Source organism: Bufo bufo, chromosome 5 (genome assembly GCF_905171765.1).
Source record: "Bufo bufo chromosome 5, aBufBuf1.1, whole genome shotgun sequence".
NCBI classification, from domain to species: domain Eukaryota; kingdom Metazoa; phylum Chordata; class Amphibia; order Anura; family Bufonidae; genus Bufo; species Bufo bufo.
This window is the reverse complement of record NC_053393.1, coordinates 4057117-4070664: the sequence shown is the minus strand read 5'-3', so window position 1 is coordinate 4070664 and position 13548 is coordinate 4057117. Positions and strand designations below refer to the sequence as shown.

At 53.7% G+C, this 13548-nt stretch overlaps 1 protein-coding gene across 2 annotated transcripts in view; it reads right to left on the bottom strand.

The window, feature by feature from the left end:
- PLEC (plectin) overlaps window positions 1-13325 on the bottom strand; it is a 218105-nt gene extending 204780 nt beyond the window's left edge. For both annotated transcript variants that reach the window (XM_040433171.1, XM_040433172.1), the window contains exon 1: window positions 13228-13325. The gene's annotated coding sequence lies outside the window, so the exon portion shown is untranslated. The remainder of the gene's footprint in view (window positions 1-13227) is intronic.
- Window positions 13326-13548: the final 223 nt, after the last annotated feature.

Below are 13548 nucleotides of genomic sequence, written 5' to 3'. Positions count from 1 at the left end.
ATCACTTATCCAGAAGTAGAGAGCAGCGGCCCTATGACGTCTGATCCCTCTGTTAGTGGGGTGACGTCACACAGGCAGCTGCCGGCTGTACATGGGGCCTGGGAGCCTCCTCCTGTAGGGAATGTGGGGGGTGAGCCATGCACACACAGCACCGCTAGATCGTGACATCACTTATCCAGAAGAAGAGAGCAGCGGCCCTATGACGTCTGATCCCTCTGTTAGTGGGGTGACGTCACACAGGCGGCTGCCGGCTGTACATGGGGCCTGGGAGCCTCCTCCTGTAGGGAATGTGGGGGGTGAGCCAGGCACACACAGCACCGCTAGATCGTGACATCACTTATCCAGAAGTAGAGAGCAGCGGCCCTATGACGTCTGATCCCTCTGTTAGTGGGGTGACGTCACACAGGCGGCTGCCGGCTGTACATGGGGCCTGGGAGCCTCCTCCTGTAGGGAATGTGGGGGGTGAGCCAGGCACACACAGCACCGCTAGATCGTGACATCATATGGGTGACATCACTTATCCAGAAGTAGAGAGCAGCGGCCCTATGACGTCTGATCCCTCTGTTAGTGGGGTGACGTCACACAGGCGGCTGCCGGCTGTACATGGGGCCTGGGAGCCTCCTTCTGTAGGGAATGTGGGGGGTGAGCCAGGCACACACAGCACCGCTAGATCGTGACATCATATGGGTGACATCACTTATCCAGAAGTAGAGAGCAGCGGCCCTATGACGTCTGATCCCTCTGTTAGTGGGGTGACGTCACACAGGCGGCTGCCGGCTGTACATGGGGCCTGGGAGCCTCCTCCTGTAGGGAATGTGGGGGGTGAGCCAGGCACACACAGCACCGCTAGATCGTGACATCACTTATCCAGAAGTAGAGAGCAGCGGCCCTATGACGTCTGATCCCTCTGTTAGTGGGGTGACGTCACACAGGCAGCTGCCGGCTGTACATGGGGCCTGGGAGCCTCCTCCTGTAGGGAATGTGGGGGGTGAGCCAGGCACACACAGCACCGCTAGATCGGTGACATCACTTATCCAAAAGTAGAGAGCAGCGGCCCTATGACGTCTGATCCCTCTATTAGTGGGGTGACGTCACACAGGCGGCTGCCGGCTGTACATGGGGCCTGGGAGCCTCCTCCTGTAGGGAATGTGGGGGGTGAGCCAGGCACACACAGCACCGCTATATCGTGACATCACTTATCCAGAAGTAGAGAGCAGCGGCCCTATGACGTCTGATCCCTCTGTTAGTGGGGTGACGTCACACAGGCAGCTGCCGGCTGTACATGGGGCCTGGGAGCCTCCTCCTGTAGGGAATGTGGGGGGTGAGCCAGGCACACACAGCACCGCTATATCGTGACATCACTTATCCAGAAGAAGAGAGCAGCGGCCCTATGACGTCTGATCCCTCTGTTAGTGGGGTGACGTCACACAGGCAGCTGCCGGCTGTACATGGGGCCTGGGAGCCTCCTCCTGTAGGGAATGTGGGGGGTGAGCCAGGTACACACAGCACCGCTATATCGTGACATCACTTATGCAGAAGTAGAGAGCAGCGGCCCTATGACGTCTGATCCCTCTATTAGTGGGGTGACGTCACACAGGCAGCTACCGGCTGTACATGGGGCCTGGGAGCCTCCTCCTGTAGGGAATGTGGGGGGTGAGCCAGGCACACACAGCACACACAGCACCGCTAGATCGTGACATCACTTATCCAGAAGTAGAGAGCAGCGGCGCTATGACGTCTGATCCCTCTGTTAGTGGGGTGACGTCACACAGGCGGCTGCCGGCTGTACATGGGGCCTGGGAGCCTCCTCCTGTAGGGAATGTGGGGGGTGAGCCAGGTACACACAGCACACACAGCACCGCTAGATCGTGACATCATATGGGTGACATCACTTATCCAGAAGTAGAGAGCAGCGGCCCTATGACGTCTGATCCCTCTATTAGTGGGGTGACGTCACACAGGCAGCTGCCGGCTGTACATGGGGCCTGGGAGCCTCCTCCTGTAGGGAATGTGGGGGGTGAGCCAGGCACACACAGCACACACAGCACCGCTATATCGTGACATAACTTATCCAGAAGTAGAGAGCAGCGGCCCTATGACGTCTGATCCCTCTGTTAGTGGGGTGACGTCACACAGGCGGCTGCCGGCTGTACATGGGGCCTGGGAGCCTCCTCCTGTAGGGAATGTGGGGGGCGAGCCATGCACACACAGCACCGCTATATCGTGACATCACTTATCCAGAAGTAGAGAGCAGCGGCCCTATGACGTCTGATCCCTCTGTTAGTGGGGTGACGTCACACAGGCAGCTGCCGGCTGTACATGGGGCCTGGGAGCCTCCTCCTGTAGGGAATGTGGGGGGTGAGCCAGGTACACACAGCACACACAGCACCGCTAGATCGTGACATCACTTATCCAGAAGTAGAGAGCAGCGGCCGTATGACGTCTCATCCCTCTATTAGTGGGGTGACGTCACACAGGCAGCTGCCGGCTGTACATGGGGCCTGGGAGCCTCCTCCTGTAGGGAATGTGGGGGGTGAGCCAGGTACACACAGCACACACAGCACCGCTAGATCGTGACATCATATGGGTGACATCACTTATCCAGAAGTAGAGAGCAGCGGCCGTATGACGTCTCATCCCTCTATTAGTGGGGTGACGTCACACAGGCAGCTGCCGGCTGTACATGGGGCCTGGGAGCCTCCTCCTGTAGGGAATGTGGGGGGTGAGCCAGGCACACACAGCACACACAGCACCGCTATATCATGACATCACTTATCCAGAAGTAGAGAGCAGCGGCCCTATGACGTCTGATCCCTCTGTTAGTGGGGTGACGTCACACAGGCGGCTGCCGGCTGTACATGGGGCCTGGGAGCCTCCTCCTGTAGGGAATGTGGGGGGTGAGCCAGGTACACACAGCACACACAGCACCGCTAGATCGTGACATCATATGGGTGACATCACTTATCCAGAAGTAGAGAGCAGCGGCCCTATGATGTCTGATCCCTCTATTAGTGGGGTGACGTCACACAGGCGGCTGCCGGCTGTACATGGGGCCTGGGAGCCTCCTCCTGTAGGGAATGTGGGGGGTGAGCCAGGCACACACAGCACACACAGCACCGCTATATCGTGACATCACTTATCCAGAAGTAGAGAGCAGCGGCCCTATGACGTCTGATCCCTCTGTTAGTGGGGTGACGTCACACAGGCAGCTGCCGGCTGTACATGGGGCCTGGGAGCCTCCTCCTGTAGGGAATGTGGGGGGTGAGCCAGGTACACACAGCACACACAGCACCGCTAGATCGTGACATCACTTATCCAGAAGTAGAGAGCAGCGGCCGTATGACGTCTGATCCCTCTGTTAGTGGGGTGACGTCACACAGGCGGCTGCCGGCTGTACATGGGGCCTGGGAGCCTCCTCCTGTAGGGAATGTGGGGGGTGAGCCATGCACACACAGCACCGCTATATCGTGACATCACTTATCCAGAAGTAGAGAGCAGCGGCCCTATGACGTCTGATCCCTCTATTAGTGGGGTGACGTCACACAGGCAGCTGCCGGCTGTACATGGGGCCTGGGAGCCTCCTCCTGTAGGGAATGTGGGGGGTGAGCCAGGCACACACAGCACACACAGCACCGCTAGATCGTGACATCATATGGGTGACATCACTTATCCAGAAGTAGAGAGCAGCGGCCGTATGACGTCTGATCCCTCTGTTAGTGGGGTGACGTCACACAGGCGGCTGCCGGCTGTACATGGGGCCTGGGAGCCTCCTCCTGTAGGGAATGTGGGGGGTGAGCCAGGTACACACAGCACACACTTACTTCAGCTCCGGCGCTATCACGTGGTTCAGCTCCGGACTCGTCACCAACGAAAAAACCACAAGTCATAAACTTCCTCCTAACTGTAGAGCGGCCACGCCTGGAGCCACTGCGCCCAGCCCCCTACTGCCCAAGAGCTGACGCTCAGGAGCGACCACAGCAAAAAACTGCCCCGAGAGCAGCCGCTACACGGTACATGTATTATACTGCGAGCGTGCCGATCCAGAGAGGGGGCGCCAAATACCCTGCATCAGACATCCAGTGACTATAAGGCTACTTTCACACTCGCGTTTGGTGCGGATCCGTCCTGGATCTGCACAGATGGATCCGTTCAGATAATACAAGCGTCTGCGTCCGTTCAGAACGGGTCAGTTTGTATTATCTGTAACATGGCCAGGGCGGATCCGTCCTGAACACCATTGAAAGTCAATAGGGGACGGATCCATTTTCTATTGTGCCAGATTGTGTCAGAGAAAACGGATCCGTCCCGATTGACTTGCATTGTGTGCCAGGACGGATCCGTTTTGTCAGACGGACACCATAACGCTGCAGGCGGCCTCCAGAGCGGAATGGAGACGGAACGTAGCCAAACTGACGCATTCTGAGCGGATCCTTCTCCATTCAGAATGCATTAGGGAAAAGCTGATCCGTTTTGGACGCTTGTGAGAGCCCTGAACGGATCTCAGAAACGGAAAGCCAAAACGCCAGTGTGAGAGGAGCCTTACCTGTAATAATATTACACTCCAGATGTGGCGGAAATAACCTCGCCACTGGGTTTTGGAGGGGCCTGTTTGCCAGCCTCTTGCCTCAGGATTATGGCCCATATAATAACTTTGAAGGAGAAGACAGACCGGCCGCACAGCCTAAATCTGTGGAACTGTTTTGGGCAGGAAAGCCATGCTTGCGGCCAGCCAAATGTGACTTCCATGGTATTCGGGAACCCCTGCTCGGATCTGGGTGATTTCTGGATATGTTGTTCGCCCAGATCAGAGCTATCCATGGATGTATCATTTATGGGGATATGTGGGGCTTTGGGGTGTGTTCTATGTTTTGAGGAAAAATGTGTGTTTTCTGTCTGTGAGTGATTAAGTTAGCCCATTGTGTTTGGTAATTGTATCACAGGCAGAGCCCATTGTGTTTGGTAATTGTATCACAGTCAGGGGGGGGTTGTGTACAATTGCTCCTCCTGTACTGATAGCTGTCACTGATAACTCCTCCTCCTGTAGTGATAGCTGTCACTAATAACTCCTCCTCCTGTACTGATAACTCCTCCTCCTGTACTGATAACTCCTCCTCCTGTACTGATAACTCCTCCTCCTGTACTGATAGCTGTCACTGATAACTCCTCCTCCTGTACTGAAAGCTGTCACTGATAACTCCTCCTCCTGTACTGATAGCTGTCAGTCACTGATAACTCCTCCTCCTGTACTGATAGCTGTCACTGATAACTCCTCCTCCTGTACTGATAGCTGTCACTGATAACCCCTCCTCCTGTACTGATAGCTGTCACTGATAACTCCTCCTCCTGTACTGAAAGCTGTCACTGATAACACCTCCTCCTGTACTGATAGCTGTCACTGATAACCCCTCCTCCTGTACTGATAGCTGTCACTGATAACTCCTCCTCCTGTACTGATAGCTGTCAGTCACTGATAACTCCTCCTCCTGTACTGATAGCTGTCAGTCACTGATAACTCCTCCTCCTGTACTGATAGCTGTCACTGATAACTCCTCCTCCTGTACTGATAGCTGTCACTGATAACCCCTCCTCCTGTACTGATAGCTGGCAGTCACTGATAACTCCTCCTCCTGTACTGATAGCTGTCACTGATAACACCTCCTCCTGTACTGATAGCTGTCACTGATAACTCCTCCTCCTGTACTGATAGCTGTCACTAATAACTCCTCCTCCTGTACTGATAGCTGTCAGTCACTGATAACTCCTCCTCCTGTACTGATAGCTGTCACTGATAACCCCTCCTCCTGTACTGATAGCTGTCACTGATAACACCTCCTCCTGTACTGATAGCAGTCACTGATAACTCCTCCTCCTGTACTGATAGCTGTCACTGATAACACCTCCTCCTGTACTGATAACTGTCACTGATAACACCTCCTCCTGTACTGATAGCTGTCACTGATAACTCCTCCTCCTGTAGTGATAGCTGTCAGTCACTGATAACTCCTCCTCCTGTAGTGATAGCTGTCAGTCACTGATAACTCCTCCTCCTGTAGTGATAGCTGTCACTAATAACTCCTCCTCCTGTACTGATAACTCCTCCTCCTGTACTGATAACTCCTCCTCCTGTACTGATAGCTGTCACTGATAACTCCTCCTCCTGTACTGATAACTCCTCCTCCTGTACTGATAACTCCTACTCCTGTACTGATAACTCCTCCTCCTGTACTGATAGCGGTCACTGATAACACCTCCTCCTGTACTGATAGCTGTCACTGATAACTCCTCCTCCTGTACTGATAGCTGTCACTGATAACTCCTCCTCCTGTAGTGATAGCTGTCAGTCACTGATAACTCCTCCTCCTGTAGTGATAGCTGTCACTAATAACTCCTCCTCCTGTACTGATAACTCCTCCTCCTGTACTGATAACTCCTCCTCCTGTACTGATAGCTGTCACTGATAACTCCTCCTCCTGTACTGATAACCCCTCCTCCTGTACTGATAACTCCTCCTCCTGTACTGATAACTGTCACTGATAACCCCTCCCCCCTGTACTGATAGCTGTCACTGATAACCCCTCCCCCCTGTACTGATAGCTGTCACTGATAACTCCTCCTCCTGTACTGATAGCTGTCACTGATAACACCTCCTCCTGTACTGATAGCTGTCACTGATAACTCCTCCTCCTGTACTGATAACTCCTCCTCCTGTACTGATAACTCCTCCTCCTGTACTGATAACTCCTCCTCCTGTACTGATAGCTGTCACTGATAACCCCTCCCCCTGTACTGATAGCTGTCAGTCACTGATAACTCCTCCTCCTGTACTGATAGCTGTCACTGATAACTCCTCCTCCTGTAGTGATAGCTGTCACTAATAACTCCTCCTCCTGTACTGATAACTCCTCCTCCTGTACTGATAACTCCTCCTCCTGTACTGATAGCTGTCACTGATAACTCCTCCTCCTGTACTGATAACTCCTCCTCCTGTACTGATAACTCCTCCTCCTGTACTGATAACTCCTCCTCCTGTACTGATAGCTGTCACTGATAACCCCTCCCCCCTGTACTGATAGCTGTCACTGATAACCCCTCCCTCCTGTACTGATAGCTGTCACTGATAACCCCTCCCCCTGTACTGATAGCTGTCAGTCACTGATAACTCCTCCTCCTGTACTGATAGCTGTCACTGATAACTCCTCCTCCTGTACTGATAGCTGTCACTGATAACACCTCCTCCTGTACTGATAGCTGTCACTAATAACTCCTCCTCCTGTACTGATAACTCCTCCTCCTGTACTGATAACTCCTCCTCCTGTACTGATAGCTGTCACTGATAACCCCTCCCCCCTGTACTGATAGCTGTCACTGATAACCCCTCCCCCCTGTACTGATAGCTGTCACTGATAACCCCTCCCCCTGTACTGATAGCTGTCAGTCACTGATAACTCCTCCTCCTGTACTGATAGCTGTCACTGATAACTCCTCCTCCTGTACTGATAGCTGTCACTGATAACACCTCCTCCTGTACTGATAGCTGTCACTAATAACTCCTCCTCCTGTACTGATAACTCCTCCTCCTGTACTGATAACCCCTCCTCCTGTACTGATAACCCCTCCTCCTGTACTGATAACTCCTCCTCCTGTACTGATAGCTTTCACTGATAACTCCTCCTCCTGTACTGATAACTCCTCCTCCTGTACTGATAACCCCTCCCTCCTGTACTGATAACCCCTCCCCCCTGTACTGATAGCTGTCAGTCACTGATAACTCCTCCTCCTGTACTGATAGCTGTCAGTCACTGATAACTCCTCCTCCTGTACTGATAGCTGTCACTGATAACTCCTCCTCCTGTACTGATAGCTGTCAGTCACTGATAACTCCTCCTCCTGTACTGATAGCTGTCACTGATAACTCCTCCTCCTGTACTAATAACTGTCACTGATAACTCCTCCTCCTGTACTGATAGCTGTCAGTCACTGATAACTCCTCCTCCTGTACTGATAGCTGTCACTGATAACTCCTCCTCCTGTACTGAAAGCTGTCACTGATAACTCCTCCTCCTGTACTGATAGCTGTCACTGATAACTCCTCCTCCTGTACTGATAGCTGTCACTGATAACTCCTCCTCCTGTACTGATAGCTGTCACTGATAACTCCTCCTCCTGTACTGATAGCTGTCAGTCACTGATAACTCCTCCTCCTGTACTGATAGCTGTCAGTCACTGATAACTCCTCCTCCTGTACTGATAGCTGTCAGTCACTGATAACCCCTCCCTCCTGTACTGATAGCGGTCACTGATAACTCCTCCTCCTGTACTGATAGCTGTCAGTCACTGATAACTCCTCCTCCTGTACTGATAGCTGTCACTGATAACTCCTCCTGCTGTACTGATAGCTGTCACTGATAACTCCTCCTCCTGTACTGATAGCTGTCACTGATAACCCCTCCCCCCTGTACTGATAGCTGTCACTGATAACCCCTCCCCCCTGTACTGATAGCTGTCACTGATAACCCCTCCCCCTGTACTGATAGCTGTCAGTCACTGATAACTCCTCCTCCTGTACTGATAGCTGTCACTGATAACCCCTCCCCCTGTACTGATAGCTGTCAGTCACTGATAACTCCTCCTCCTGTACTGATGACTCCTCCTCCTGTACTGATAGCTGTCACTGATAACTCCTCCTCCTGTACTGATAGCTGTCACTGATAACGTCTCCTCCTGTACTGATAGCTGTCACTGATAACTCCTCCTCCTGTACTGATAGCTGTCAGTCACTGATAACTCCTCCTCCTGTACTGATAGCTGTCAGTCACTGATAACTCCTCCTCCTGTACTGATAGCTGTCACTGATAACCCCTCCTCCTGTACTGATAGCTGTCACTGATAACTCCTCCTCCTGTACTGATAGCTGTCACTGATAACTCCTCCTCCTGTACTGATAGCTGTCACTGATAACTCCTCCCCCTGTACTGATAGCTGTCAGTCACTGATGACTCCTCCTCCTGTACTGATGACTCCTCCTCCTGTACTGATAGCTGTCACTGATAACTCCTCCTCCTGTACTGATAGCTGTCACTGATAACGTCTCCTCCTGTACTGATAGCTGTCACTGATAACACCTCCTCCTGTACTGATAGCTGTCACTGATAACACCTCCTCCTGTACTGATAGCTGTCAGTCACTGATAACCCCTCCCTCCTGTACTGATAGCTGTCAGTCACTGATAACTCCTCCTCCTGTACTGATAGCTGTCACTGATAACACCTCCTCCTGTACTGATAGCTGTCACTGATAACTCCTCCTCCTGTACTGATAGCTGTCACTGATAACTCCTCCTCCTGTACTGATAGCTGTCACTGATAACCCCTCCCCCTGTACTGATAGCTGTCAGTCACTGATAACTCCTCCTCCTGTACTGATAGCTGTCACTGATAACTCCTCCTCCTGTACTGATAGCTGTCAGTCACTGATAACTCCTCCTCCTGTACTGATAGCTGTCAGTCACTGATAACTCCTCCTCCTGTACTGATAGCTGTCACTGATAACCCCTCCTCCTGTACTGATAGCTGTCACTGATAACTCCTCCTCCTGTACTGATAGCTGTCACTGATAACTCCTCCTCCTGTACTGATAGCTGTCACTGATAACTCCTCCCCCTGTACTGATAGCTGTCAGTCACTGATGACTCCTCCTCCTGTACTGATGACTCCTCCTCCTGTACTGATAGCTGTCACTGATAACTCCTCCTCCTGTACTGATAGCTGTCACTGATAACACCTCCTCCTGTACTGATAGCTGTCACTGATAACACCTCCTCCTGTACTGATAGCTGTCAGTCACTGATAACCCCTCCCTCCTGTACTGATAGCTGTCAGTCACTGATAACTCCTCCTCCTGTACTGATAGCTGTCACTGATAACACCTCCTCCTGTACTGATAGCTGTCAGTCACTGATAACCCCTCCCTCCTGTACTGATAGCTGTCAGTCACTGATAACTCCTCCTCCTGTACTGATAGCTGGCAGTCACTGATAACTCCTCCTCCTGTACTGATAGCTGTCACTGATAACACCTCCTCCTGTACTGATAGCTGTCACTGATAACTCCTCCTCCTGTACTGATAGCTGTCAGTCACTGATAACTCCTCCTCCTGTACTGATAGCGGTCACTGATAACTCCTCCTCCTGTACTGATAGCCGTCACTGATAACCCCTCCCTCCTGTACTGATAGCTGTCAGTCACTGATAACTCCTCCTCCTGTACTGATAGCTGTCAGTCACTGATAACCCCTCCCTCCTGTACTGATAGCTGTCACTGATAACTCCTCCTCCTGTACTGATAGCTGTCAGTCACTGATAACTCCTCCTCCTGTACTGATAGCTGTCAGTCACTGATAACCCCTCCCTCCTGTACTGATAGCTGTCAGTCACTGATAACCCCTCCCTCCTGTACTGATAGCTGTCAGTCACTGATAACTCCTCCTCCTGTACTGATAGCTGTCAGTCACTGATAACCCCTCCCTCCTGTACTGATAGCTGTCACTGATAACCCCTCCCTCCTGTACCGATAGCGGTCAGTCACTGATAACCCCTCCTCCTGTACTGATAGCTGTCAGTCACTGATAACCCCTCCCTCCTGTACTGATAGCTGTCAGTCACTGATAACCCCTCCCTCCTGTACTGATAGCTGTCAGTCACTGATAACCCCTCCCTCCTGTACTGATAGCTGTCAGTCACTGATAACTCCTCCTCCTGTACTGATAGCTGTCAGTCACTGATAACCCCTCCCTCCTGTACTGATAGCTGTCAGTCACTGATAACCCCTCCCTCCTGTACTGATAGCTGTCAGTCACTGATAACTCCTCCTCCTGTACTGATAACCGATAATCTGCTCAGTTTCACCTGCTCTATAACATGGTGGTTTCAGATTGCACTGCATTTCTTTGTGACAGGTCCTCTTTAATGTCCCATCAGGCGCCATGTCCCAATTTTCCATAGGCAGGAGACTATAGATCCATCCTTGTCTGACATCCATAATGACCTCCAAATCAAATCCTAAGATATCATCCTATTGATTCACATGGGATAAGCAGGTGCACTTGTATCTGGTGGACGCTCATCCCTGCTTTCAATGCAGAAAGAACATCAAATGTTAAGCTACAGCTATGACCAGATAGAGAGGACAGCCAGTGCCCGCCACCGAGGACTACAGCATCTCTGCAGACCGACCGCTGACCACTCCAGCCACCCTCCACACAGCAAATCAAGGGGAATTTACAGATCTGCATACAACCGGAACGCCTCCGCCCTACAACCGGAACGCCTCCGCCCTACAACCGGAACGCCTCCGCCCTACAACCGGAACGCCTCCGCCCTACAACCGGAACGCCTCCGCCCTACAACCGGAACGCCTCCGCCCTACAACCGGAACGCCTCCCCGCTACAACCACAACGCCTCCCCGCTACAACCACAACGCCTCCCCGCTACAACCAGAGTGTCTCTCCTACAACCATAACGCCTCCGACCTACAAGCAAAATTAATCCCCACTACAACCATAAGGCCTTTAACCTACAATCAGAACAACCCCCGTACAACCAAAATGCCTCAGTCCTATAACCAGAACGCCTCACCCCTATTACCAGAGCATCACTCTCCTACAACCAGAACGTCTCCCTGCTACAACTAGAATGCCTCCACCCTACAATCCGAACCCCTCTGTCCTATAACCAGAACACCTCCCCGCTATAACCAGAACGTCTCCACCCTACAACCAGAATGTCTCCCCGCTACAACTAGAAGGTCTTCAACCTACAATCAAAATGACCCCCCTCTACAACCAGAACGCCTCTGTCCTATACCCAAAACACCTCCCCGGTATAACCAGAAGGTCAATCTCCTACAACTAGAACGCCTCCACCCTACAATCAGAACGACTCCCAGCTACAACCAAAATGCCTCCGTCCTATAACCAGAACACCTTCCCGGTATAACCAGAACGCCTACGTCCTACAACCAGAACGCCTACGTCCTACAACCAGAACGCCTACGTCCTACAACCAGAACGCCTACGTCCTACAACCAGAACGCCTACGTCCTACAACCAGAACGCCTACGTCCTACAACCAGAACGCCTACGTCCTACAACCAGAACGCCTACGTCCTACAACCAGAACGCCTACGTCCTACAACCAGAACGCCTACGTCCTACAACCAGAACGCCTACGTCCTACAACCAGAACGCCTACGTCCTACAACCAGAACGCCTACGTCCTACAACCAGAACGCCTACGTCCTACAACCAGAACGCCTACGTCCTACAACCAGAACGCCTACGTCCTACAACCAGAACGCCTACGTCTTATAACCAGAACGTCTCTGGCGCTCAGGGAGTCTTTGGAGTTCAATGCAGGGGGGATGTCTCTGGCACTCATTGTGTCTTTGGCGCTCTGTGCAGGGGGATGTCTCTGGCGCTCAGGGTGTCTCTGACGCTCTGTGGGGGGGGACATCTGTGGTGCTCAACGCGCGGGAGGGTGCCTCTGGCGCTCTGTGCGGGGGGATGTCTCTGGTGCTCAGGGTGTCTTTGGCGCTCTGTAAGGGGGGGATGTCTCTAGTACTCAGGACGTCTCTGGCGCTCTGCGCCGGGGGTGGGGGGTCGTCTCTGGCGCTCTGCGCCGGGGGTGGGGGGTCGTCTCTGGCGCTCTGCGCCGGGGGTGGGGGGTCGTCTCTGGCGCTCTGCGCCGGGGGTGGGGGGTCGTCTCTGGCGCTCTGCGCCGGGGGTGGGGGGTCGTCTCTGGCGCTCTGCGCCGGGGGTGGGGGGTCGTCTCTGGCGCTCTGCGCCGGGGGTGGGGGGTCGTCTCTGGCGCTCTGCGCCGGGGGTGGGGGGTCGTCTCTGGCGCTCTGCGCCGGGGGTGGGGGGTCGTCTCTGGCGCTCTGCGCAGGGGGGTGTCGTCTCTGGCGCTCTGCGCCGGGGGTGTCGTCTCTGGCGCTCTGCGCGCAGGGGGGACGTCTTTCTCCCAAGTGCCATAATGTCCTGAGCATCTGTTCTTACACCTGCAGGGGCCACAGGCCAGTGTACAGGGGCCCCTCGTGCCTCCTCAAGGCTCTGCAGTGCTGCAGGCAGCTCCGGGGGAGGTTAATGCTGCCTGTAGCCTCTCCGCCCCCGCACTGCAGATAACGTGCGCCCCCCGCCCTGTGCCATCAATGTGGGGGCAGTGACCCCCATACCTGGAAGAGAGGCTGAGGAGACAGGTGAGCGCCCAGCCCCCTCCGCAGGCCCCGCTCCCCCCAGCGGCCCCGGCACAGACCTCCCGCGGGATCCCCGGTACCGTCTCCTCACCGCAACATCAGCAGCAGCAGCAGCATCCCGACTGGACCGCGGCAAGAAGCCATCCCCGAGCCTGAAATACTGAGGGGGAGGGGCGAGGGGAGCCACGCCCCCGCCGCCAGATCCTGGAACTAGTGAGACAGAGTGGGAGGAGTCTGAGAGAGAGCGCGAGAGACGGCTGAGGAGAGAGAGAGAGAGAGAGAGAGAGAGAGACGGCTGAG